The sequence below is a fragment of the Triturus cristatus genome, chromosome 1_1, assembly GCF_964204655.1.
Source record: "Triturus cristatus chromosome 1_1, aTriCri1.1, whole genome shotgun sequence".
NCBI classification, from domain to species: domain Eukaryota; kingdom Metazoa; phylum Chordata; class Amphibia; order Caudata; family Salamandridae; genus Triturus; species Triturus cristatus.
Window position 1 is genome coordinate 945040051 of NC_140579.1, and position 27890 is coordinate 945067940.

The window sequence follows — 27890 nt, forward strand, 5'->3', positions numbered from 1 at the left end:
CAAGGGATGATTTGCAAACAAGTTAACCTTATGATCTCAGCCACCAAAGGAGATGCCCACAATAGCAGGATTGCAGCAGATGGAGATGGCCAATGGTTGAGCTGCTAGGGCTTAGAAAAACCCGCTGACCAGCATTTTCAGCATGTATCTCGTCTATAGCTTTATTGATACCACTAGAGGTCTTTACGTTGGTAGGCATAGACTTGACTGTGTTCTAGTTTAGTTATAATACACCCTGCCAGGGGAATTGGAGAAGGAATTTTGTATAGTCAGTAGTTATCCACAGGTAACTGAATTCAGGTACCTTTTTCACTTGTATTAGCAACCTTTTCCTTCCCTTCCACAGAATCATTGCATACGTTATCCTCAAAACATGGTCTAACCTGCACTTTGTCGATAATACTCTCTGTTAAGCGGATGCACCTCCTTGATGTGGCCTTGGTAGCAGTTACCTTTCCCCACACAGAGCATGACTAACCCAGGGACCAATTAAGATGCGGCCTATCAGGGCTGCGAACATCGAGCGAAGAACTACAGCCCAGATCGTATTCTCGTTTTTGATTCTGTACAGACAGACCCTTTTCAATAAATTAGTTTGAAAGTGAGTCCAATTTGTTTTTGAAAATATATTACAACGGGCATTGATAGCCCGTCAGCCATTCAGAAGTCCTGCAGTAATCACACCCCCTGCTATATTACTGTCGAGAAATTACAATGGCGGATTACCACTGCCATTCTGTGCAGGCCTTTCTGACACTGAAAAGCATTGGGAATCTATGTTTGTGGCCCCCCAGGATGTACAATATGAGTGAAAGGATGCAGATTGGCAACCTAGGGGATACCTGTGACTCACTACTTTAGATCAATGGATACAATAGGCGTTAAATTAAGGTACCTGCGCCCGGGTGCAGAACTGAAATGCACCCATGATCTTTACAATGAGAGCATGCATTGCTTAATTAATGCAAGCTTTAATTGTAATGCAAAGGATTGCGACCGAACAAGGTTGAATGGCATTGCACTTGCGGAGCTGTAACCAACTCCAGATGGTCATTCAGTTACTGTTCATAACCAATGTGTGATGGTCTCCGGTCTGTCAGGCATCGGAATATGCCCGTCAGACAGGATTGTGTGGGTGCTGTGATACTTGCAATTAAGACAAATCCCACAACCCAAGTAGCCACTTGACACAGAAAAAAAAGGTGTGACCATCCTGTTATTGAATCCCTGGTGCTCAGATCATTGTGGACACGGATAGAACCAATGGGTAGATATGTCTAAGTAAAAATCTGGACAACAAATAAGGTCCTGAAAAAATGGTAAGTTTTCTGCTTTCGGATGTGAAAAAGTGGGCTTCCTTGTCAAAATTCACAAACTACCTCTTTTTTTTGGCAACAGAGATTTGCAATGTCTAGAGTGCTCATGGTTGTGTGTTTCTGTGTGGGAGGGACCTTGACACAGATGGTAATTTGATGGTGCTACCCCAGCGGAACAGATTCCTGTTATCTGACATTAGAGATGTTAATGCCATGACAGATCCCTGTTGAAAGACACACCAGAGAGGCAAAGACCACCCTTTGACCTTATGCCTCTAAAGCACAGGTTCCCATATCGACTAATTTTTATTCCCTAGCGCGCTGCTTGTTATGGTAGATTTTACTGAAAAAAAAAAACCCAATATATCCTCACCTTAAGATCTCAGCAAAAATATTTAAATATGTAAAATCTATTCATAATATATATTAGCACAGAAAATCACAGAATCATTGAAGTTAATTGTTCGTTGCTACTAATAGCATTTGAGCAAATATATATTTTAGTTTATATGAAAATCTCAATTGTAAGCATAAAATAAGGCAAATAAGAACACAAATTTAAATACCATGCAAATTATATTATGGTTTAGAAAAATATCTATTAAATATAATTAATTACAGAAATTCACAGAAACACACACATTTAAAAATATATATATCTATGAAACTATAAATATATAAGCATATATATTTATGTGTATATATATGTGGGAATATCTATATATATATTTTTTTTTCAACCAAAAAAACAATAAAGTAATAATTTAATTAAAGATGTAGATTCAAATTTAAAACTATTATACAGTAAAACGTTTTGGCAATTTTGTTTGATATTGAATTGTATATTAAATCACAAAAAAACTTTAAAGAAAAAAAAATTACATAATAAATGAATAATTTAAGAATTGAAAATTCTTTCTAAACCTAAACGTAATAATAAACTTTTTATAAATGTAGATTATACTATACAATCTGTCAATTGAAAGATATAATATTCACACTAAAAGGTATTAAAAAATAGTAAAAATTTAAATATTATAATGTGTAAAATGTACGCAAACCACAAAAGAAAATCACACATTAGTAACAAAATAGGATTTGTCGAGGGGTAAAAAAAAGTATTTCGATTTCAATAAGCACACAAGTAGGAAAAGAGTTATTTGACAAAGGGCTAAAATTTAATATTGAGACTCTAGTAAGCGCAATAATAGGGAAATAGTTGTATTGCATAGGGGTAACTATTATTAATTACTACTCCAGTAAGTGGAATATTATAAACAGAGTAACTTATTCAAATAATGTATAACATGTTTGAAATAATACTAAATACACACAAAAATTACATGTGAAAATACATATCAAAATATGATAATACCCAAAAAATATAAATATTTCAAAAACTATATAATATATATGTGTTATAACTCTAAAAACAATGTGCATGATTATAATATCGGTAGGACCGTCAGTATCTGTAGTACTTTGATCTCTACACACGGGCGAGAGCCACATTAGGATGCAGTCCGAAATAATTGCCGAAGGATCAACCAAGCCAAATCTTCCAATTGCCTCAAGTAAAACAGCGGACGGTACGATTGAATTCCACCACAATGGATTATGATGCAACATTCTGCCAACCACTTTGCTTAGCTTGTGCTGAATTAAAAAGGCTGGTGGAACATTGTTTTGGGGGTACGTATCGGGGGCTGTGCCACCTATGGGCCTCCGCAATGTTCAAATCCTTCCATGGTGCAACACCTAAACATACTTGCATGCCGTGCCTGCCATGTGGTACAGGGATGTTTAAAAACAGGCCTCCTTGGATTGAAGCTGGTGATGCGGTACTTTGCAATGCTTCAGTACAAGCCTTTATAAAATAGACATGTTTAGGAATGACTGAAAGGCAGTCTGATGATAAATTTGGTATGGTGGGACTAATGAGTACCTGTTGGTCCGTCACATTCTTGCAACAATGGCGGCAGGACAGTCTTCCAAATGAATGAATGAATGAATGAATGAATGAAGGACAACTTGTAACGCGCAAACTTAGCCCAATGGGCGTCAAGGCGCCTAACAAATAAGGCTGACTGGGAGAGAACAGGAGAGCTTACTGATAAGCCTTTATAAAGTACCAGGTTTTAAGAGCTTTTCTAAACAAAGACAGAGATGGTAACGCCTTAATCTCTAGAGGAAGGCCATTCCAGAGAAGAGGTGCAACAGTGGAAAAGGCTCTGCTCCCCCATCTGGCTTTTTTTGAGCGAGGGACTACCAGCTGGTTGGAGTCTGCAGATCGCAAAGACCTGCTAGGAGTATATCGGGTAAGCAGAGACCCCAAAGCATTTGAGGGGCCAGCCTGCACGGCTCTGTAAGTGAGGCAGAGAAGTTTGAATGAAATTCTAAAACTAATGGGGAGCCAGTGCAGGTTCTTCCTGGCCATCGTTGCCGAAGAGTCCCTAGGAAGTGCTAAAACGAATCTAGCGGCAGCGTTCTGTACCATCTGCAGACGTTGTATCAGATATTTATTAGACTCCGCGTATAGTGCATTACAGTAATCCAGTCCAGAGCCCACGAGGGCAGTGACTGTATGTTTTCGTGCCTGCGGAGACAGGTAATGAAGGATACGTTTCAGGATTTTAATGATTCCCCAGCAGGTGGCCACGGTCCTGTTAGTCTGGCTATTCATGGCAAGTGAGGTATCAAAAATGACACCAAGATTCCTAGCCGTAGAGGAAGGAGCAGGGCAGGTTCCAAGGGACGAAGGCCACCACTCATTGGACCAGATGTTTTGATCTTTGCCGAACACGAGAACCTCCGTTTTATCGGCGTTGAGTTTTAAAGAATTCAGCACCATCCACTCAGCGACCATCTGCATACAGGCCCTAAAACTAGAGGCAGAGACACTCAGAGAATGGCTAAGGGACACCATAATCTGAGTGTCATCCGCATAGGACACTACCTCCATCCCCTGCGATCTTACTAATCTTGCAAGGGGGGCCACATACAGATTAAATAGAGTAGGGCTTAAGGCCGAACCCTGGGGCACTCCACATTGCAAAGATTTAGCAGGGGAGAGGTAATCACCCAGCAGAACTCTTTGCTCTCTAAGATGTAAGAAGGAGTCAAGAAGGCTGAGAGCCTGTCCTGCCACCCCTGCCTCCCTCAGCCGCGATGTAAGGGTAGAGGGAGACAGGGTATCGAATGCTGCAGTCAGATCCAGCAGAACAAGAATCGTCGTCTGACCCAGATCAACTTTGCGCCGGATGTTATCAACCACCATAGTCAGAGCGGATTCAGTACTATGAAACTTCCTGAAACCGTGCTGAGAGCTATCCAGGAACCCAGAGGAGTCAAGGAAGGTGGAAAGTTGAGAATTTAAATGGGCTTCAAGCATCTTTGCAGGGGCAGGCAGGAGGGAGATGGGCCTAAAATTCTTCATCACTCCGGGATCCAGGGAGGATTTTTTTGAAGGGGTTTCACTATGGCCTCATAATAAGAAATAATGTTATTCACAAGCCAAATCACACGACAATAAAAATATACAATAACCAAATATTGTAAAAAAACAAGTAATTCTAAAAACCTTTATTATTTTTTTTTTTAAAATGTATACACTTTACATATACAAAGTACACAAAAAGAATCGTAAACAAAGTATTCAAATGATGTAATATACACATGTTATTAAAATTGTAATATGTGAATCTATTAATAGCAACTAATAATATAACACACTATTTCTAATTATGAACATACATACAGTTAAGAGGATAGAATAAAAAATCAACCAAAACATAATATACAAATTAAGATAATATTCAGTGCTGTTTAGATGATTACCAGTTTAATTATTATTAGTTATTAACTAGAGCGAATGAATTATATTACATTAACTTAATTTCAATAATGTTCCGACAAATGCCAAACGTCACACCGATTATATCAAATAAATCTTATCACAAGTACAGAATAAGAATAAATATTTAACATTTCATTAGTTAATAGGGATCAACATGGTATTTAATGATTAAAATTACATTACTTCAGAGGGTTTAAACATACTGGAATAACATATTGTATTAGAGTCGCTCAATCAGTACATTTGTAGAGCCCACAACTTACCTGTGAGGGTGTCTCGACGCTGGGGGGAGGGAGGGCGTGGATGCTGCTAATGCTCAAACAGCCAGGTCTTAAGCAGTCTGCTGAAGGCCAGCAGGTCCAGGGTCTGTCGTAGGCTTGTGTGGAAGGTGTTCAAGGTTTTTGCGTCGAGGTGGGAGAACAATCTGCCGCCGAAGGTCGATCAACAGATGCAAGGGACTGTGGCGAGTGCGAGGTCAGCATAGCGAAGCCTGGCGGTTCGGGGTATAGAAGGTGAGTCGTTCATTTAGTCCAGAGTTGTGGATTAATTTGTGAGGGTGGGTGAGGAGACTGAAGGTGATCCTCTTGTTGACTAAGAGCCAGTGCAGGTCTTTCAGGTGGGCTGTGATGTGGCTGTTGAGTGGGTTGTTGAGGATGAGGCGTGCAGAGGCGTTCTGTATGCGTTGTAGTAATTTCTGGAGTTTAGGTGAGGTTACTGCGTAGAGAGCATTGCCGTAGTCCAGTCTGTAATTGACGAGGGCATGGGTAACTGTCCTTCTGGTACCGGGGGGGGATCCAACTGTAAATCTTGCGGAGCATGCGGATGGTCTTGAAACATGAGGAGGAGACGGCGTACACTTGATGGGTCATTGACAATGAGAAGTCTAGGATGATTCCCTGGTTGCGTGCGTGGTTAAAGGGCTTCAGTGCAACTCCTGGTGCGGACGGCCACTATGAGTCATCCCAGGCAGAGGGGGTGGATCCGATGATGAGGAACTCCATATTGTCCGATTTCAGTTTAAGGCGGCTGTTTGTCATCGGTTTGGAGTTGGCCTTCATTCCTTCGTGTTGGTCGATTTGGCGGTGGTGGGGGCCTTGGTGAAGGAGAGGATCAGATGGGTGTCGTCAGCGTATGAGACGGTGTTGAGGTGGTGCGATAGGGTGATGTTGGTGAGAGGTGCCATGTAGATGTTAAAGAGTGTCTGGCTAAGGGACGATCCTTGGGGTTTGCTTGTGGTACGTATTACAGAATAAAATCAATACATTTTCAAGCTAACCTTGAAAATCAACTAATAATAATAATTACATTCAAAATCTTTGAATAAACATCATATGCAACTGCACAACACAAAAGACTGAGCAAAAAAATAGGGGTCTAATAGGATAGCAGAAAAATAGTTGCCTCAAGGCCGGCGGTAGCAACCAGCAAGCCAGCGGCGGCCATCCGTCTGCGAGCGAAACCCGAAAAATGGATGGTCACATTAGCATTGCGGTGATAAATTCCACAGGCCACTTTTCCGCAGTTAGCAGTCCTCACGCTTGCATGGTGGGCAGAGATGGACCGCTAAAATGGTGCATATGCAGGGGGAGGCTCTTCCGGCACTATTATGATGACAGCGGAAGCCAGCCTTTCCCCAGCATTGGAACCTCCATTGAAAGGATGGCGGAGACATGTTCCGGTGGGCCAATTGGCTGCCCCAAATGTTTTGGGGGGGTGTGGGTGCGCTGGGGGGCTAATATGTACCTGTACCAGGTGGCAGGCACTGTGCAGTGCCTGCCACACAGTGCATGGAAATCAGGACATACTCCTTTTGATATTGCCGCGGTGCTGCTGGCAGCAGCAACCAGAGCAATGTTAAAGGCCAGGATTGTACCGCGGAGGTCGGATTTGGACTGCGGAGCATACTAATTGGACCGTTGGTAATGCCGCGGTCCTTGTGGGCGGTCTTTTCCCGCTACCATGAAGGTCGGGGTGATTTTGCGACCTGCATCCTAATGACCCCCATTGTGAAAAATTGTAGTATTCAATTGACATACATATTTCTCAAATAAATAAGTAATACTATCCAAAACATAATAATTAACTTCAATTCATTACATACCTTCACTATCTATACACCTAAAAAACACATGCCGCTAAATAATCTTTATTCAGAAATAACATTTAATTATATAAGCGACAATTAATGTTTATTTATATTTAATAAATGTTATATATTAATAGTTTGCTGATGAATTATAATTTATTTACTATCCACCCTAAATGGTTATGAACCACACAACCATTGTGTATTTTAACATCACAAAAATAATAAAATGTAATTAAAAAAATTAATTACATTTTAAAAACACTAATAGAGATAAAAATAAGAAAAAACATTTTATAACAGATAAAGTCAGAAAACATATTAAAAAAAAAATCTTTAATATTCTTAAATTTCAAATTTATGTAAAATATAGAAATAATTTCAATAATACTAACAACTGTATTAATTTCATCAAAAGCAATAATTCTGATTCTTATATTCTAGCACAAATTATTTCTATGTGCCAATATTTAATACTCGATGTTTATGCATGGCAGTATTTTATGTAACATATTTTATTCAAAAAACAAAATATATTGAATACCTAGATTGTAGTGAAGCATACATCTGAGAAAGAATGTGTGTTGCTGTAACTTGAACTGTGTCTCCTGTAACCCGACCAGGAGCCCTGGATTAGGACCAATATACAGTACAAGGCACCAGAGGACAAGCATTGGTTGGGCCACTAACTGAGATTCTATTTGGTATTAGAATGCTGTATTAATTTGCTCTACACAGGTACTCTGTACAGACAGACATTAATCCGTGAGAGGAAATTTGTTGAGAAACTCAACTGCCTGCAAGCCAAGTTGGTTGAAACAATGCAAGTGGTTGACTGACATGATCATTTGCCTGAGTATGGCACATAACAGTTTACCAACCCACTCAGTACATATTGAAATTAAAAAAACCAAGATCAATAGAATCACTTATTGTAAGGAGTTAAAAGAGAAAATAAATTTTTTCTTCAAGCTGCGAATTTTAAAAAAAGGATAAAGGCTGGATGTTGATTTGCTGCAGAGTTTTACCATGCTCAGTCGTGTGCAATGATAAAAACAATAAAATAAACGTGATATGCCAGTAACTGGCAAGCAAGAAAAATTGCGTAAATATGCAATTATTAGCTAGGTACTTACCTACTTAACTATGCAATAACCTTCTTTAACAAAACTAGTGTTTCAATAAAATTCACAATTAAATTTCCAAGAACGCAACTGTGAAGGACACGGGAAAAAATAAATTTTTCCAATTGCATTCAACAAACAGACTTAAAACATTATAATGCATTTTTAACATCAAACTGATACTGTGTATATCCAGCATCCCAGATAATCGTGCATTATTAAGTAGGGGGCTTATTTCCTTATCTGCATGCCTACCAAAAAATTGATGTCAAAAATATAGATCATTTAAAAAAGGTTAAAATAAAAAGCCAACATATTAATTACCTATACCTTAACAGGTAAATTCGATAAATGTTGGAAAAAAACTAATTGAATTTAAAAATATTGTTCTGAAAATTATATATGTATGTGTATATATATATATATATATATATATATCTAATATTTTATATAGATATTTTATATATATATATATATAGCTGTGTGGGAAATAAATTAAATATATATATATAATTAAAAAATTCTTTTTTTATTAAAAAATAAAAGTAATAAACTTTTAACAACATATACCTCATAAAAATTAAGGTAAAACAAACATACATAATCAACAATTGTATAGATATTAACTTTAAAAAAATATATATTTTAGTTTTTTTAGTTTTAAATTTATTTCAAAATATAAACACACACACATACACATATATATATATATATGTATATATATAAACCACCAAACGCCACCAACTCCGCCGAACTCCTTTCCTGACGGGTGCCTCCGGTGAGTATGTGGCTTGCTCAAAACAATCTCAACACAAGGGGTCCCTCCACCAGGAACCAAACGGAGCACTCTTACGGGTAAGAAAGATGCGTTTATTTAATCATTCTTAGTAGAAATGCATCTGTTTCACTTAGCATGACGCGTTTCAGCGATGACGCCTTTTTCAAATGCTTCGAGTGAAAGTTAATGTCGTGCAGGTGAATATGTAGTGCATTTAACTCCTCCTGCACAGTGGTCAGCAAGGAAGGACCACGGCATTCTATCCATTTTGTCCGCCATCATTAAATGTTCTTTTAATCCCTTTTAGTAATATTTCATCATAGTGACGGTATTTGTTTAAGTAACAGTCAATGCATTTGGCGGTTTCAAAATCAGCTTTAACATCGGAGCGACTACATGCACTTTATCCCCATCGTCAGCCGCAATAGTGTCCATTCGATCTCTCGTACCTGAAGATGCTCGTCTGGTGACTGCACCTTGCCATACAGTGATGTCCCAACTTTTTGGTCAGCAGGCACAGTTGTTTCTTTGGACTGCGGCGGTTCAGGCAAGTTCACTTTTACAAACCACCAAACGCCACCAACTCCGCCGAACTCCTTTCCTGACGGGTGCCTCCGGTGAGCATGTGGCTTGCTCAAAACAATCTCAACACAAGGGGTCAATCCACCAGGAACCAAACGGAGCACTCTTACGGGTAAGAAAGATGCGTTTATTTAATCATTCTTAGTAGAAATGCATCTGTTTCACTTAGCATGACGCGTTTCAGCGATGACGCCTTTTTCAAATGCTTCGAGTGAAAGTTAATGTCGTGCAGGTGAATATGTAGTGCATTTAACTCCTCCTGCACAGTGGTCAGCAAGGAAGGACCACGGCATTCTATCCATTTTGTCCGCCATCATTAAATGTTCTTTTAATCCCTTTTAGTAATATTTCATCATAGTGACGGTATTTGTTTAAGTAACAGTCAATGCATTTGGCGGTTTCAAAATCAGCTTTAACATTGGAGCGACTACATGCACTTTATCCCCATCGTCAGCCGCAATAGTGTCCATTCGATCTCTCGTACCTGAAGATGCTCGTCTGGTGACTGCACCTTGCCATACAGTGATGTCCCAACTTTTTGGTCAGCAGGCACAGTTGTTTCTTTGGACTGCGGCGGTTCAGGCAAGTTCACTTTTACAAACCACCAAACGCCACCAACTCCGCCGAACTCCTTTCCTGACGGGTGCCTCCGGTGAGCATGTGGCTTGCTCAAAACAATCTCAACACAAGGGGTCCCTCCACCAGGAACCAAACGGAGCACTCTTACGGGTAAGAAAGATGCGTTTATTTAATCATTCTTAGTAGAAATGCATCTGTTTCACTTAGCATGACGCGTTTCAGCGATGACGCCTTTTTCAAATGCTTTGAGTGAAAGTTAATGTCGTGCAGGTGAATATGTAGTGCATTTAACTCCTCCTGCACAGTGGTCAGCAAGGAAGGACCACGGCATTCTATCCCTTTTGTCCGCCATCATTAAATGTTCTTTTAATCCCTTTTATACACTTAGGTGCCGATTCCGATCCGTTAAAAATATTCCCCGTACGAATCGGATCCGTATTTTTTTACGTACGATTCGTACAAGTCCCGCACAAACCGGCAAGTACGATTCATATGTGAAAAACTACATATGAATCGCATTGGGAAAATTCCTCGACACGTCGTCGGATTGAAAAAAGTCCCCGACACGTCCCCGTACATTTTTACGTACAATTCGTAAAATTGATGCCCAAGCGTGCAAGTACGATCCGTCCCGTCCGTCCAAATGTACAACCGTATGAAAAAAACACCGTACGGAGCGAACTCCAATAGCAACCATGCAGATGTCTAAACATGTGCCCGCATACGCGCTGAACACCCCCCCGTATGTACGCGCCGTACCCCCAGCCCCCGTATGTACGCGCCATACCCCCGGTCCCCTGTATGTACGTGCCGTACCCCCAGCCCCACCTATGTACGCGACGTACCCCCAGCCCCCCCGTATGTACGCGCCGTACCCCCGGTCCCCCGAATGTACACGCCGTACCCCCAGCCCCCCGTAAGTACGACCTGTACCGCAGGCCCCTACACCAGCACCCTCACCCAGCATCGTGCATTTACGAATCGTACCAAACCATTGCAAATGTGAGCACTGTACAACAACATGGCCGATGTACGCACCTTACAGACGCAAAAAACACTCGTACTGAACCAGGACACTGCAAAACACCACAAGGAGGGTCAATTCGAATCGCACAACACCACAAAACACGTCCAACAAGCCCAAATACATGGAATACACTGACCTGCAACATCCAAACAGGTAAACAGAGGCCCAAACCACAACCACATCTTATAACACACCCACCCAAATTTCAAACACAGCCACACCCACAAATGGACCAATAAAAAGGGCCCACACACACAAACCATGAGCCTTTGCAACAGACCCACTGCTGACAGACCCAACATACAAACCACTGCACCATACCTGAATCCTGACTACACCTTACACTTGCACACCTTCACACAACCACCTTCACAAACACCCCCTAATCACATTCACACACACACCGTCACAACCACACACCCACAACCATCCACACCCACACCCCACACCATGCCCACAGACAAGGATCCAAAGTTCACAAGGGAGGAGCTGGACATCCTTGTCAACGAAGTCATCAGAGTCGAGCCACAGCTCTTTGGAACATTGGTCAGACAGACCAGCATAGCGGAGAAATCAGCCATGTGGCAGAGGATCGTCGATTGGGTGAATGCTGTTGCGGCCATCAGAAGGACCAGGCATGAATGCCAAGCCAGGTGGTACGATCTGCGGAGGGCGGTAAAGAGAAAAATGAATGAATAGCACGCCCAGACAAACATCACTGGAGGCGGTGCCCCCCGCAGACCAGTACATTACCATACCTGGGAGGAGAAGGTGATGGGCACGCTTCCGCCGGTGGGAGTACATGGGCTTGAAGGAGTCGCATAGCCTGGTGAGTACACAAACAACTCACGTTACATGGGGGAACCGCATCCGCAAGCCAACTCCAAATAATACACGCAACTACCTCAAAGCCCACACCGGACACAACCACACTAAAAAAAAACACACATGCCACTAACGGGTCCATGCCCCATTCATCAAGCAAGGCCATGCCAAGTCACAGGCCACACAAAATACCAACACAAGACTGGATGTCCGCAATGCCGGGAGGGTGGGCCTCTCAAAACACATTGTGCAACTCAGAAGCAGACACCAATGCCCTCAGCCCATATGGCCTAGGGCAGAGCTTTCCAAACAGTGTGTCCCGACACAGTACTGTGTCGCCTGCAAATGGTGGGCGCGTCGCAGGATGACATCGGTATGAACAGCCATTTTGCACATAACAGCAGCTAATGAAGAGGCATCCCTTTGAAAGAGTGTCAGCACACACCGCCGCAGCAGCGCAGACTCAGAGACACTCTGCTCTATGGGGGCCGGGAGATTCAAAACTAAGCCTCATGAACAAGCAAATGGCCTGTGAAAGACCTGCAAAGTGTGTGTGCCCAGGAAGCTGGGCTGAGGTGACAGAGGGTGACAGACAGACGGAGGGAGAGGGAGATAGAGGGAGGGAGACAGACAGAGGGATGGAGAGAGGGAGACAGAGGGAGACCAAATCCCCCTTGGGTGGTTTGGGCTTGCTCGCTCGTCAGCAGGTGGACTGTGTGCATGGTTACAAGGTTTGGCAGTGCGTGAACCAGCCCTTCTTGTGTTGTAAATCACTGGGGCATGTGTCAATCTGTGCATGAGTAGATTCTTGCTTCAGGCACAAACCTAACCTTACACACAGTTTTGCCACTCACTGTGTTTGTTAAAACTGATTCACAAATACATAAGTAACCTTCCTGCTTACTCTAATTGTTTTGAAAATGCACCATTTGCCCACTTAAAGTGCAAACCGTCAGGCGGTACTGCCTCGCTCGCTAAGCTCGCTCGCTAAACAGACTTACTGAGTCCCAAAATGAAGCATCTACAAAAAGTGTGTCACCAACAGGAAAGCAGTGGCCTAGGGACATACCCATGCACCATGCTCAATGCACAGGGACTTGCCAAGTACAGACAAGGTAGATGACACTTGGCCTTGCTGTAGACAGCACAAGGACCTCCTGTGACCACTGTACACTCAAACACCAACTCCACATGCCTCTACCTACCACAGGAACTCACATTCACTGTCATGCCAGCATGCACCATGAGGGGATAGAGACATCACCTGGTAGACCCAATGACAAATCACACCACACCCAACAGCATGCCCGGTCAAACCCCCCCCCCCTTACACAAGCACACACCCCCGTGGCAGGCAACGGATTTTGACACTGACACAATGGACATGTGACACAACAAGACCAATCCATAGCCAAATAAGCATCCTACCACTCATTAGACAGGCCAAAGACTCAGGAGTACATATCAATCTGTCCCCCGCAACATACCCATCCACAAGTGTACTTTGAGAGGAATGCTAGCCATATCCAACTACCTAGAGGAACTGTGCCAACATGAATATGTATCAATCATGGATGTCGCATGAAACACCATTAACATTGTCTCTCTCTCACACACAGGGCAACGTCGTCAATCTCCCCCCAACTCTGGGGGGAAGAATCACAGGCCCAGGCTCCGCGTGACGATGATCCCACCGGCAGCGACGACTCTCACCACTCCGTGGTTGACCCCGACCAACCTGTACCCTCTGGTGCCCAAGCCCCTTCAGCACCTGCATCAGGTACAACTGTGCCAACCACCACCCCCATTCCTGCCACATCCCAGGATACACCCAGGAGCCCTGCTCGCACTGGACAACACAGCCAGTCTGACCAGGAGGGACAAGGTTCTCCGGGCACCCAGGAGGAGGCAGGCGACCCCGCAAATGCCATCCCTCAGGGGTCCCGTAGACCTGATGTGCCCACAACGGCAGGCCAGGCTCGTGTGGGCAGGGGTGGTGGGAGTGGAGGACGGCGGAGGGGAGCACCTGACCAGCCAGCTGAGGGAACCGGTATGGCACACGTACGCCACATCCTCGACACATACCAACGTGACACCAGGGCCATCAGCCAGGTTGTGTCGACCCTCACAGACATCAAGGGGACCCTCGAGGAGATGAAGACCCTGCAGGCCGAGCAACATGCCAGTCAACGACAACACCAAGGACGGATGGAGGCAAGAGTGTCTGAGCTTGTGGCGGTGCAAACGGACATGAGCCGTTCACTCCGTCGGATTGCCGACAACATGGGCAACCCTCCCTGTGCCACCAGGTGAAGATCACCACCAGCCACAGGGAGGGATGAGGAGGAGGAGGATTCGTCCGACAGAGCATCACAAACATCGTCGCGGCCTGCATCTGAGGGTCCCCAGAGGAAGGTGGGTCGTCCACGGAAAAGACCGTGAGAGTCAGCGGACCATCAACATCTCCCACGTCACCTGGCCTGGCACCTGGCCCTCTGGCGCAACAGCAGCACCTCATCCAATGACATTCTCTGCCACATGGACTTGCTGGTCACAGTCTGACCAATGATGACCAAGACTGTGCCATGGACTTTGCTGACTTCCAATGCCAAGGATACCAACTCCCCCTGTGAACTTTGGATTCTAGACACCCGGCGAGCACCTCTTTTCATCCACCCAAACACGTACCCCAACACAAATAAAAATCCTCACAATCATGAGATGATGCCGTCATTTTGCATTATTCCATTACATGTGTGTTGTAATGTCAAACAATGCCTGAATGTTGAAGTAACTCCAACCATCCATACCCTGGGATCTGAGTCTGGCACAGGACACACATGGGTTACAATGTATCATTCAATACAGACATGGAGCACTATACTCACCCGTGATGGGCTCAACCTGCTGAGGGGGGGCTTGCACAACTGTGCGGACAGACCTATTTTGAAGAGCATCATTCATGCGCAGAGGTCAGGGCTCATGTGGAGTGTCCTGGGGTGGGAGTCCCAGGTATATGTAGTCAGGTGCGAGAACTGTGCCCTGCATGCTGGAGTAAGGTGGATGTGGAGAATGGTGGCCAGGCCAAGGTTGGAAGCATGGAGATGGCACAATGGGGTCTTGGATGACAGTGCCACAAGGTTGTTTTGGGCTTGTGGTCGTGGACTGCATCCTGAGTGTGGATGTGGATTGTGAAGGTCATCCTGCAGCAGACAGTGATCCATTGCAGCTATCTCTGCTGGACGGTGATGTGGCAGGGTCGCCGGATGTTGAAGCACAGCTGTGCAGATGCACCCTGGATGTGGACAAGTATAATGGGAGTGGTAATTTACTTGCTCCGTAGAGGGCAGGGTAGGATTTGGCACGGATGTTGTAGTGGACCTGGAGGATGGTCTGTCTTGCCTTGAGGTGGATCGAACTGGGAATCATGTGCATAATGCAGAGTGCGCTGCAGCATGAGGTACAGATGCTGGTGATCAGCATAGCACATGTGATCAAGCAATACATGATGCACACCAGCTTGTGTGCGTGGCCACTGGGTGCTTGTGCAGGGCTCTTGCGGGTGGGACACAAGCAGTTGACCCAGCTGTAAGGGGACAATCCGCAGATGATCACCTCAGTCCTGTACAAGTCCAGCCTCAGGTGGCTGATGTTCAGCCATCTGCCAATGGATCTCATGCATTATTGAATATGAGAACTGGCAAGGTCAGCGTCTTTGGGGAGGGTGAGGAGCACCTGGCTGTCAATGGCACACGAGATGATGATGAGGTGCTGTGCGCATGTGATGGTGTAGAGGGGGATCCAGGACACATTGTAGACTGACACGCTGAGACATGATACCTCTGCCATGTGTCCGACAACGACACCATACTACATGCAGAGGCCTTGAGTACCACTCCCATGGGCTTGTTGGGGTACATAGCCGGTGCGGAGTAGGAGGGACATGACCTGGTTGGTGTGACAGGGCCTGGAAGGCGTGCCAGCGCTGTGTAGGCAGTTGGAGTTGCACACTCATTCTGCAAAGGTGTCGTGTGGGCGCTTACTGCATGCCTGAGTGCAGGGGACAGATGTTTTGGATGGACATTGCTTGGAGGGTGGCTGCAACATCATACTGTAGCATGATGTGGCTCATGCAAGGACATGAGGCTCGTGCAATGTGCACGTAGCATGTGCAGACGATCCAGCCTTTGGCACCGCGTGGTCGCAACTGTGTCACACACAAGCTGATTACACCCAAATGAATGGGTGGAGGGAGGAAGGGAGGAGCATCTTAGAGGCGTGTGTGTGAGGCCAAATATAGAAACTGTGTGCCCTTGCTGCAGGGCCTGCACCAGCAGGCGGCATGTCCTGAAAACCATGCCACAAGTTTCACACAAAGACAAGGATGTCAGAAAGGACTACTGCAAAAGGTGTATGTTAAGGAAGAAGTGTCTGGTTCAACATGGCACACACAGAGACAATGGATGCACAATCAGCAAAGATGACTGACAATGGATCAGGAAACTGAAGGGCGAGATGCGCACAGGAAACAAACACTCAGCAGGTGTTGAGTGCCCGTTGTGGGGACAGAGATGCAAAAATACCTACACAGCCATGGACTTCATGCACAATACAGATTCTAATCCCTGACAAACAGCCTGCATCTTGCTACTCTGCACATAGACTCATATGCACAATCTCTGATAACAAAACAAGAGATGCCGCATGCACAGTGGCAAGAGACCTGCATTGACAGAGATGCGGCACCTTGGAGCATGAGGGACACCTTTATTATTCATGCTCGCATGAAGGCAAATGCATCAATATGAACAGACGCACAGGTCAGGTGGATGAACATGTGGGGCCTACACTGGCACCCCCCTTTGCACCACAGATGCTGGAAATCCATTGAACTGGCACACAAGTGACAGGGTTGAGCCAAACACCCCCTGCTGGTCACAGAGAGGCTGCTATTCACCATTGAGCCTCTAATGGGGATGTCCCACACTATGTCAAGCCGGTGCATCCCGTATATTTCCGAGGGCAGTGTGACACACATTGATGCCTTCATCACAATCCACAGTCCCATTACAGATGACTGTCACCAAGTGTGACTATCAATTCATGTGAATACTGCCACATGTCATGTGCCCCATGCTGAGTCGACATGTATGCATAGTAAGAAAACAAGCACAGGAGCAGTGCACACACATTGTAAACAAATACCACACCCAAAAAGCCGTGCTGCATCCTATACCCAAAGGAGACTTTTCACCATGTCCTTGCATGTAACGCTGATTCAGCACAAAATGGTTTGAATAATTGGTTGTTGATTATTTGTACCAAATCTTATACAAAAATGTTGAAAAAGTAATTAAAAAAAAGTGTAAATATAGAAAAATAATTTATGGATAAAATTTTTTTTATGTATAAACCTGTATTTCAGGTTCAAGTGATAAATTAAAAAAAATATTATTTAAAATTATAACATAATTTAAGGGATGATTAGCATTCAGCTGTAAAAGCCTCCGACCCTTCATCAGAGCCTTTAAAGATGCATCGTAATATGCCTGTAAGATTACTTTACGAGTGCCTCATTTTCATGATAGCAGTCGTAATGGAATTCAAACGGTCATTCAGGCTAACTTAGAGGCGTAAAAAAAAAATTATGCCAATTCTGTATTGGACACCCGACCAAGTGAGGTATCATTTTACTCGGAAGACTGAGAGGACTCTGTGTGGTAAGACATTTGTGCCAGCATGGTGATCACACACAAAGGTGCTGATTCCGATCCGGTAAAAATAATTAGCGTATGACCCGTATCCGTATTATTTACCTACGAGTCGTACAAGTACCGTACAAACAGGCAAGTACGAATCGGTAGTGAAAAATAACTACGAATAGCGTCGGGAAAAGGGTACGACAGTGCGTCGGATAGTTTTTACGTCCGAATATAGTCGGGAAAAGTGTACGAGAGTGAGGCGGACATTTTTAAGTGCAAATCGTAAAACACAAGTCCGAGCGCGCAAGTACGATCCCGACGTCCGTCCGAATACACATTTGCACGTAAAATGGCCCGTACGGAGCCAACGCAGTAGCACACATGTACACGGTAAACTAATGCCCGTGTATGAGCCGTACAGCCCCCCCACCCCCAAATATGTCAGCACCATACACCACCCTGTCCGCACTGTACCCCAGCCCCGCAACTGTACATGCCGTACCCCCCATGTACGCGCCTAACCCCCCCTGTCCGCACTGTATACCAGCACCGCACCTGTACGCGCCATACCACCCCCCCCCCATGTACGTGCCTTACCCCCCCATGTATGTGCTTAACCCCCCCATGTACGAGCCTTACCCCCCCATGTACGCGCCGTACCTCTGCATGAACGCGCCGTAGCCCAGGGACGCACATTTACGCACCGTACCCCCACCACATGTACGCACCTCACCCCCCCATGTACGCTGTACCCCCAAATGTACGCGCTGTACCCCAGGGCCGCAAGTGTACACACCGTACCCCCACCGCATGTACGCGCCACACTCCAACACCGTACCCCAGCACCTTCACCCAGCATCGCGTATGTACGGATCGTACCTACGCGAAAACTAGTCTTACAGAACCAGGACACTGTAAAACAGCACAAGGAGGGTCAATTCGACTTGCACAACACCACAAAACACGTCTACATGACTAAATACATCTCAATGACTGACCTGGCACATCCAAACAGGCAAACAGAGGCCCTAAATCACAACCACCTCTTATAACACACCCACCAAAATTCAAACACAGCCACACCCAAAAATGGACCAATAAAAAGGGCCCACACACATAACCCATGAGCCTTTGCAACAGACCCACTGCTGCCAGACCCCAAAGAGAAACAACTCTACATTACTCATACCTGCACTACACCTCCACTCACACACCTTCACACAACCTCCTTCACAAACATCCCCCTCTTCACATTCACACACACACCGTCACATTCACACCCACACACCCACAACCATCCACACCCACACGCACACCCCAAACCATGCCCACAGACAAGAATCCAAAGTTCACAACGGCGGAGCTGGACCTCCTTGTCAACGAAGTCATCAGAGTCGAGCCACAGCTCTTTGGAACATTGGTCAGACAGACCAGCATAGCAGAAAAATCTGCCATGTGGCAGAGGATTGTAGATAAGGTGAATGCTGTTGCGCCCATCAGAAGGACCAGGCATGAATGACAAGCCAGGTGGTACGATCTGCGCAGGGCGCTCAAGAGGAAAATGAACGAAGAATATGCCAACAGTAACATCACTGGAGGTGGGCCGCCCCGCAGACCCGTACACTACCATCCCTGGGAGGAGAAGGTGATGCACCTGCTACTGCCGGTGGGAGTACACGGAGTCGAAGGAGTCGCAGAGCCTGGTAAATACACAAACAACTTACGTAACATGGGGGCAATGGGGTCCACACCACATGTACACCAAATGCACGCAACTTCCCCAAAAGACCTTACCGCACACAACCACACTCAAAAACCAAGCTCATGCCACTAACGTCACCATGCACCCTTCACAAATCAAGGCAAAGCCATGTCCAAGGCTACAGCAACCACAAACACAAGACTGGATGTCCGGGAGGCTGGGAGGGTGGGCTCCACACAACACATTGTGAAAATGAGATGCAGACACCAATGCCGTCAGCCCACATGGCATAGGTACATAGCCATGCACAATGCACAGGGACTGGCAAAGTACTGACAATGTAGCTGACACTTGGCCCTGCTGTATGCAGCACAAGGCCCTCCTGGGACCACTGTACACTCAAACACCAACTCCACAAGCACAGGTATCTAGCACAGGCACTCACACTCAATGTCATGCTTGCATGCACCATGAGGGGACAGACACATCACCTGGGAGACCCAATTACACCTCACACCACACACAACAGCAGGCCAGGTCACAAACCCCCCTAACACAAGCACACACCCCCGGGGCAGGCAACGGATTTACACACTCCCACAATGGACATGTGACACAACAAGACCAATCCACAGCCAAATAAGCATCATAGCCAACAATCTACAGGTCAAACACTCAGGAGAACATCCCAATCTGTCCCCCGCAACATACCCATCCCCAAGTGGACATTGAGAGGAATGCTAGGCACATCCAACTACCTGGAGTATCTGTGTCAACTTGAATATGTATGAAAGATAGATGTCGCATGAAACACCATTAACATTGTCTCTCTCTCACACACAGGGCAACGTCGTCGATCTCCCCCCAACACTGGGGGGGAAGAATCACAGGCACAGGCTCCGCGTGACGATGATCCCACCGGCAGCGACGACTCTCACCACTCCATGGTTGACCCCGACCAACCTGTACCCTCTGGTGCACAAGCCCCTGCAGTACCTGTGTCAGGTACATCTGTGCCAACCACCACCCCCATTCCTGCCACATCCCAGGACACACACAGGAGCCCTGCTCACACAGAACAACAGAGCCAGTCTGACCAGGAGGGACAAGGTTCTCCGGGCACCCAGGATGAGGCAGCCAACCCTGCAAATGCCATCCCTCAGGGGTCCTGTAGACCCGATGTGCCCACAACGGCAGGCCAGGCTTAAGTGGGCAGGGGTGGTGGGAGTGGAGGCAGGCGGAGGCGCGAACCTGACCAGCCAGCTCAGGACACCGGTATGTCACACATACGCAACATCCTGGACTCATACCGGCGTGACACCAGAGGCATCAACCAGGTCGTGTCCAGACTCTCAGAGATGCAGGGGACCCTCGATGAGATAAAGAACCTGCAGGTCGAGCATCATGCCAGTCATCAACAACAGCAAGGACGGATGGAGGCAAGACTGTCTGAGCTCCTGGCGGTGCACAGGCACATGAGCCAATCACTCCGTCAGATCGCCCAAAGCATGGGCAACCCTCCCTGTGCCACCAGGCGTAGACCAGCACCAGACACAGTGAGGGAGGAGGAGGAGGAGGATGAGTCTGACGGAGCGTCCCAAGCATCGCCAATGCCTGCATCTGAGGGTCCCCGGAGGAAGGTGGGTCATCCACGGAAAAGACCGTGAGAGTCAGCGGAACATCCACATCTCCCAGGTCACCTGGCCTGGCACCTGGCGCAACAGCAGCACCTCATCCAATGACATTCTCTAACACATGGACTTGCTGGTCACAGTCTGACCAATGATGACCAACACTGTGGTCTGGACTCTGATGACTTCCAATGACAAGGATACCATCTCCCCCTGTGAACTTTGGATTCTATTCACCCGGTAGAGCCCCTATTTTCATCTACCAATACACGTACCCCACCGCAAATAAATATATTACTTTGGTCATGAGACGTTCCTGTCATATTGCATTATTCAACCACATATGTGTGTGGAAAAGTCAAACTATGCCTGAGTGTTGAACTAACTTCAGCCATCCATACCCTGGGATCAGAGTCTGCTACAGGACACACATGGGTCACAAGGTATCATTCAATGTAGGCATGGAGCACAACACTCACCTGTGATGGCCTCTGGCTGCTGAGTGGGGGCTTGCTAAACTGTGCGGACAGACCCATTTGGGAGAGTATCATCAAGGCGTAGAGGTCATGGCTCATGTGGAGGTTCCCGGGGAGGGAGTCCCAGGTATGTGTGGCCAGGTGGGAGGACAATGTCCTGTATGCTGGAGTACGGTGGATGTGAAGAACGGTGGCCAGGGCAAGGTTGTATGCACGGAGATGGCCCAACGGGATCTAGGATGACAGACAGTGATCCATTGCAGCTATCTATGGTGGACGGTAAGGTGGCTGGGGTGCAGGGTGTTGAAGCTGAGGTGTGCAGATGCACCCTGGATGTGGACAACTTTCCTGGGAGTTTGGATGTACTTGCTCCGTAGAGGGCAGGCCAGTATTTGACACGGATGTTGTAATGGACCTGGGGGATGGTCTGTCTTTCTTGGAGTGGATCTATCTGTGGATCATGTGCATAATGCAGAGGGCGTTGCAGCATGAGGTACAGATGCTGTGGACTACCATGGGAAATGTGAGCGAGCCAAACATGATGAACGCCATCTTGTGTGTGTGGCCACTGGGTGCTTGTGCAGGGCTTCTGCGTGTGGGACACAAGCACTTGACCCAGCTGGAAGGGGACAATCCTCAGATGATCACCTCAGTCCTGTACAAGTCCAGCCTCAGGTGGCTCGTGTTCAGCCATTCATCAATGGATCTCATGCATACTTGAATGATGGAACTGCCAATGTCTGTGTCTTTGTTGAGGGTGTGGAGCACCTGGCTGTCAATGGCATACGAGCTGATGATGAGGTGCTGTGCGCATGTGATGGTGGAGAGGGGGGTCCTGGACACTCTGTAGATTGACATGCTGAGAGATGATACCTGTGCCATGTCCCAGACAATGACACCATACTAGATGCTGAAGCCTTGAGTCCCACTCCCATGCCCTTGCTGTGCTACTGAGCCGGTGGGGAGTATTAGGGACGTGACCTGGTTGGTGTGACAGGGCCTGGAAGGCAGGGCAGCGCAGTGTAGGCAGTTGGAGTTGCACACTCAGCATGCAAAGGTGTCGTGTGTGTGCCCAGGGTATGTCTGACAGCAGGCGTCAGATGTGCGGATGGACATAGCTCGGAGTGTGGCTGCTACATCAGACTGCAGTGTGATGTGGGTCATGCAAGGACAGGAGGGTGGTGCAATGTTCACCTTGCATTTGCTGATGGTCCAGCCTTTGGCACCGCGTGGCGGCAACAGTGGCATAGACAAGCTGAGGACAGCCAAATGAATGGGTGGAGGGAGGAAGTGAGGAGCATCTTGGAGGCGTGTGTGTTGCCAAATCAGGATACTCTGTGGGCCCTTGCTGCAGGGCCCGCAGCAGCAGGCGGCATCTCCTTGCAAAATGCCCGAATTTGCACACAAAGACTAGGATGTCAGAAGGATAACTGCAACAGGCGCATGTGTAAAGTAAGGAGTGTCCAGTGTCACATGGCACACCCAGAGACAATGCATGCACAATCACCAAAGAGGCATGACGCCAGATCAGGAAACTGAAGGCCGACCTGCGCACAGGAGACACACCCTCAGCAGCTGTTGATGGCCCATTGTGTGGACCAACATGCAAAATAACATACACGACCATGTACTTCATGCCCAATATGGAGCATAATCCATGAGCAACTGCATGCATGTTGCTAAACTACACATGGACTCCTCTGCATAATCTTCCACAACTATGCCAGATATGCCGCGTGCAAAGTGTCAAGAGACCTGCATTGACAGAGATGAGGCACCTTGGAGTGTGACGAACACCTTTATTACTCAGCCTCACACTAAGGGAAATGCATCAATTGGAACAGACTCACAGGTCATTTGGCTGACCATGTGTGACCTACACTGGACACCACCTTCAACACAAAGATGTGGCAAGTCCTACAGAGCTGGCACACAAGTGAAGGGGTTGAGCCTAACACCCGTTGCTGCACACGGAGAGTCTGCAATTCCCCAATGAGCCTCATATAGGGATGTCCCACACTATGTCCACCATTAGCATCCCATATGTGCCTGAGGGACGTTTTACACACATTGATGCCTTTGTCAGAATCCACAAACCATTACAGATGACTGTCAGGAAGGGTTACTATCAATTCATGGGAGCCATGCAACACGTCATGTGGCCCATGGTTAGTCGACATGTATGCATGGTAACACAACATGCACAGGAGCAGTCCCCACATATCACAAACACGTACCACCCACAAAATGCCATGCCACACTCCTTCCCCCAAATGACATTTCACCATGTCTGTTCATGTTACTCTGATCCAGCACACGTAGCAATACTCATGAGGAATAGCAGGAGGGCAATGATGACATGAGCAGACGACCGGCGCAATAACCTGTGGAGGACAGACACACAACAAGTCAGCAAAGAGCTAGTAATCCACAAGGAATGATGTTGTCACCATGCTCTTAATAATTTATTGTCCCAGCAAAAAGGTGTGGAATGACATCATCACTTTAATGACATCAGAACACAACTCCAAGTCACTTAGCACACAGTCAGCTGGACACACACATTGCAACACATGCCACACAAGGCTCAAAGCGTGCACACTCAGACACAGGGACTCACCATAATGAGAAGAAGTTGCAGATAAGCTGACTCCGGATGTCCTCATCCTCATCCTCATCCTCATCTTCACTTGCCCAAGCCCTTCATCCTCCACGGGTGGATGATCCTGCTCATCGGGATCCAGGATGAGTGGCACGGCCTTCTCCACTGCCATGTTGTGCAGCATGCAGCACACAATGAAGATTTTGCAGACCTTCACCGGGGCATATGGGAGGGCGCCGCCGGTCCTGTGGAGGCACCGGAATCTGCTCCTCAGGAATCCAAACGTCCTCTCAATCACGCGCCTCGTCTGCCCATGGGTGTCGTTGTACTGCTGTTCTGCGGCTGTTCTGAGGTTGCGGAGAGGCGTCATCAGCCATGGCATGTTGGGATAGCCAGAGTCCCCTACATGGAAACATCAGGTGAAGAAGTGGGTCAGGAGATGCCGTACGATACAAAGATAGCGCTAAACACAGGACTAACAGAGTATACCCACCAACAAGACATGCTCGTTCCGCGTGCAGCTGCAGCATCATTTCTGGCACCCTGCTACGCCTCATGATGTATGCATCGTGTGCGGACCCTGGAAATCGTGAACAGACATGGGATATCAGCATGTTAGCAAGACACACCACAAGGGCATTAATGGAGTGATAATGTTTTCTGTTCCTATAGGCTACCTCCTGTGCCTGTGGTGGTACCAAAGCCAGATGTGTCCCATCAATGGCCCCAATTACATGAGGCATCCCTCCCAGGGCATAGAACTCACCCTTGACACGTGTCAACTGCTCACGAGTGGGGAAATGGATGAAGTCATCCAGGTGCACCAACATGGCTTCTAAAACATCATGCAGGACACGGCTGAACATTGTCTGGGACATGCCACAAACATCAGCTATGGTCAATTGAAACGTGCCGGTGGCAAAAAAATGTAGGGCTGCCATCACCTTCATCTTGGGGGTCAGAGCCGTAGGATACCTGTGTTGTGGTCGGAGGTGTGGTGCAAGCCGGCGGGTCAAGTCCTCTATCAACTCTTGCGAGAAGCGGTATCTGCGTATGCAGTCATGTTCACGCATGGCATCCAGGTCTGGCATTCGTCTGGGGAGAGGCGGTGCCCTGCAGAGATTTGGAAGGAATAACAAAGAGTGAGTACATTACCACACCAATGTCACTGAGGTGAGCACATGTTCAACAGCTAATACACATCTGCTTAATACAGAGTCTGGCCTGTGCAATACATCCAGGACACGTAGGCCAGCCAGGTGATACTCCTACGAAGTGCCAGCCACAATAGTTGCATGGCAATGTTGACGTGACATGCCATTAAAATAGCTGTGTGCCAGTGTAAGTGACAAGCCAGACACATTACATGAGTTACAGACATCCACATATCAGCATTTGAAGGATGTCATATCATACAGGCAGCTGCCGGGAGTCTAGACGCGCAGGTCACATGTCATCTGTATAAGGACAGATAACACACATTTCCATGAAGGGGTACATGTCAAAAACTGATGACACAGACATTGAGAGAACGCAGATCTTGCCTCATGTCAGGAAGTCATCTTCGAACCATCATGACACATGCAAAGTGTGAGTCCACATGCGGCATGGTGTGCGTATATGTGTGTCATGCACATATGCACACAGACACATGTTGGATGCTGCAACAGCAGATGGAATTGACGGAACACCAACGCCAAGCTCATGGGAAGACATGACACACACATGACAGTCACATCGTGGCACGCTGGTAGTCACATGTCAGGTGTAATTATCCATGTACCTTGCATCAGGGGACAGTTGCGGGTGTTGCTGACTGCCATACCAGTGATGCATTGCTTGACACGTGTGTCCCACATGCACACATGTGCAAAGTGTGAAGGGGAAGTGTGCCACGTAGTGCCCCATCACACATGACATGTGTAAACAGCTAATCACACATCTATTGTGCCACTACATGAGGACACATGTGCCGCATCACTGCCTGACACACCTAGGCCCTGCACATGAAGGACTGCACTGACAATGACTTGATGTCCAGCCTTGTGCGAGTCTGACACCTCCATTCCTTTCGTGTGCGCCTCCTATCACCAGTGTAAGCTGTGAAACGCATTACACACGCTCTGAGGGCGTGTGTACGGCCCGTACTCACGCGTGAGTACCTGCCGTACACGCTTGAGTACGTGCTGATCACTCTGCCCTACAGTAACACAACTATAGTGATCAGTGTTCGGCACGTACTCACGCGTGTACGGGCCGTACACGCGTGAGTACGTGCCGATCACTCTGACCTACAGTAACACAACTATAGTGCTCAGTGATCGGCACGTACTCACGCGTGTATGGGCCGTACACGCGTGAGTACGTGCCAATCACTCTGACCTACAGTAACACAACTATAGTGATCAGTGATCGGCACGTACTCACACGTGTACGGCCCGTACACGCGTGAGTACGTGCCGATCACTAGGGCCGACGGTAACACAACTATAGTGATAGGCACGTACTCACGCGTGTACGGCCCGTACACGCGTGAGTACGTGCCGATCACTGATCACTATAGTTGTGTTACTGTAGGGCAGAGTGATCGGCACGCACTCACGCGTGTACGGCCCGTAAACACGTGAGTACGTGCTGATCACTCTGACCTACAGTAACACAACTATAGTGATAGGCACGTACTCACGCGTGTACGGTCCATATCACTGTAGTGACGGTGCCCTAGGGGTACGTGTGTAACGCGCCGTACCTGTGTGGGGATGTAAGAATTACAATGGAGACACATGAGGGACAAGTATTAGGGTCTAAATGCATGCTGGTTGTCATGGATACCGAGTTTCAAGTTCAAATTTTTACATCATGTGGTCTGGAAAAATCAGTTGGCCACATTATACATTGTTGAAAAGTGGTTGTTGACTTGACATGATGCTGCAAAATCGAAAGATGCAAAGGCTGTCACTGGTGTAGGTTTACAGGGATTGGAGGAAACGTAGGATGCAAATGAGTCTGACCAATCACTCTGTACTCCTGTAAATGAAATAGGCCAGCAAGGCAGATATAAGGCAGGCAGAACCCATGAGAGGGCACTTGCCTGCACAACATGTCAGTCGATACCACTGCTGCTGTATTGTCTACCTCTGGCACCATGTCAAGAACTGTGGAGAGGGCCCAGCCTTTCACACAGGAGGAGAACCAGGCCCTGCTGGATGTGATCCTCCCACAGTACCCCATGCTGTATGGTCGACCAGGGGAGCAAGTGAGTGCTGACTCCACTACCTTTGCCTGTGCACCTTTATTGTGTCTGTCACTTCTGGCATTGTGTCCAGGTGTGACAGACATGCTATGTTGGTTGGACTGGGTCCCAGGGGGGGGGGATGGCTTATGTCTCTCATGCAGGGCTTGATGTAGTTAATGTGTGCACTCATCACTTGCATTGTGCTTACTGTGACATTCACTGCTTAGTGCATGGCACATTCAGCCAGCCTAATCCTCTTGGGCATTCTTGTTCTATTGTCCTGCGGTGATGCAGTGGTCACCCCGGTGTGACAGGTGACTGCACCCACAAATGTGTGTGAGAGTTGAGTGGAGCTGTGGTGAGAGCGGT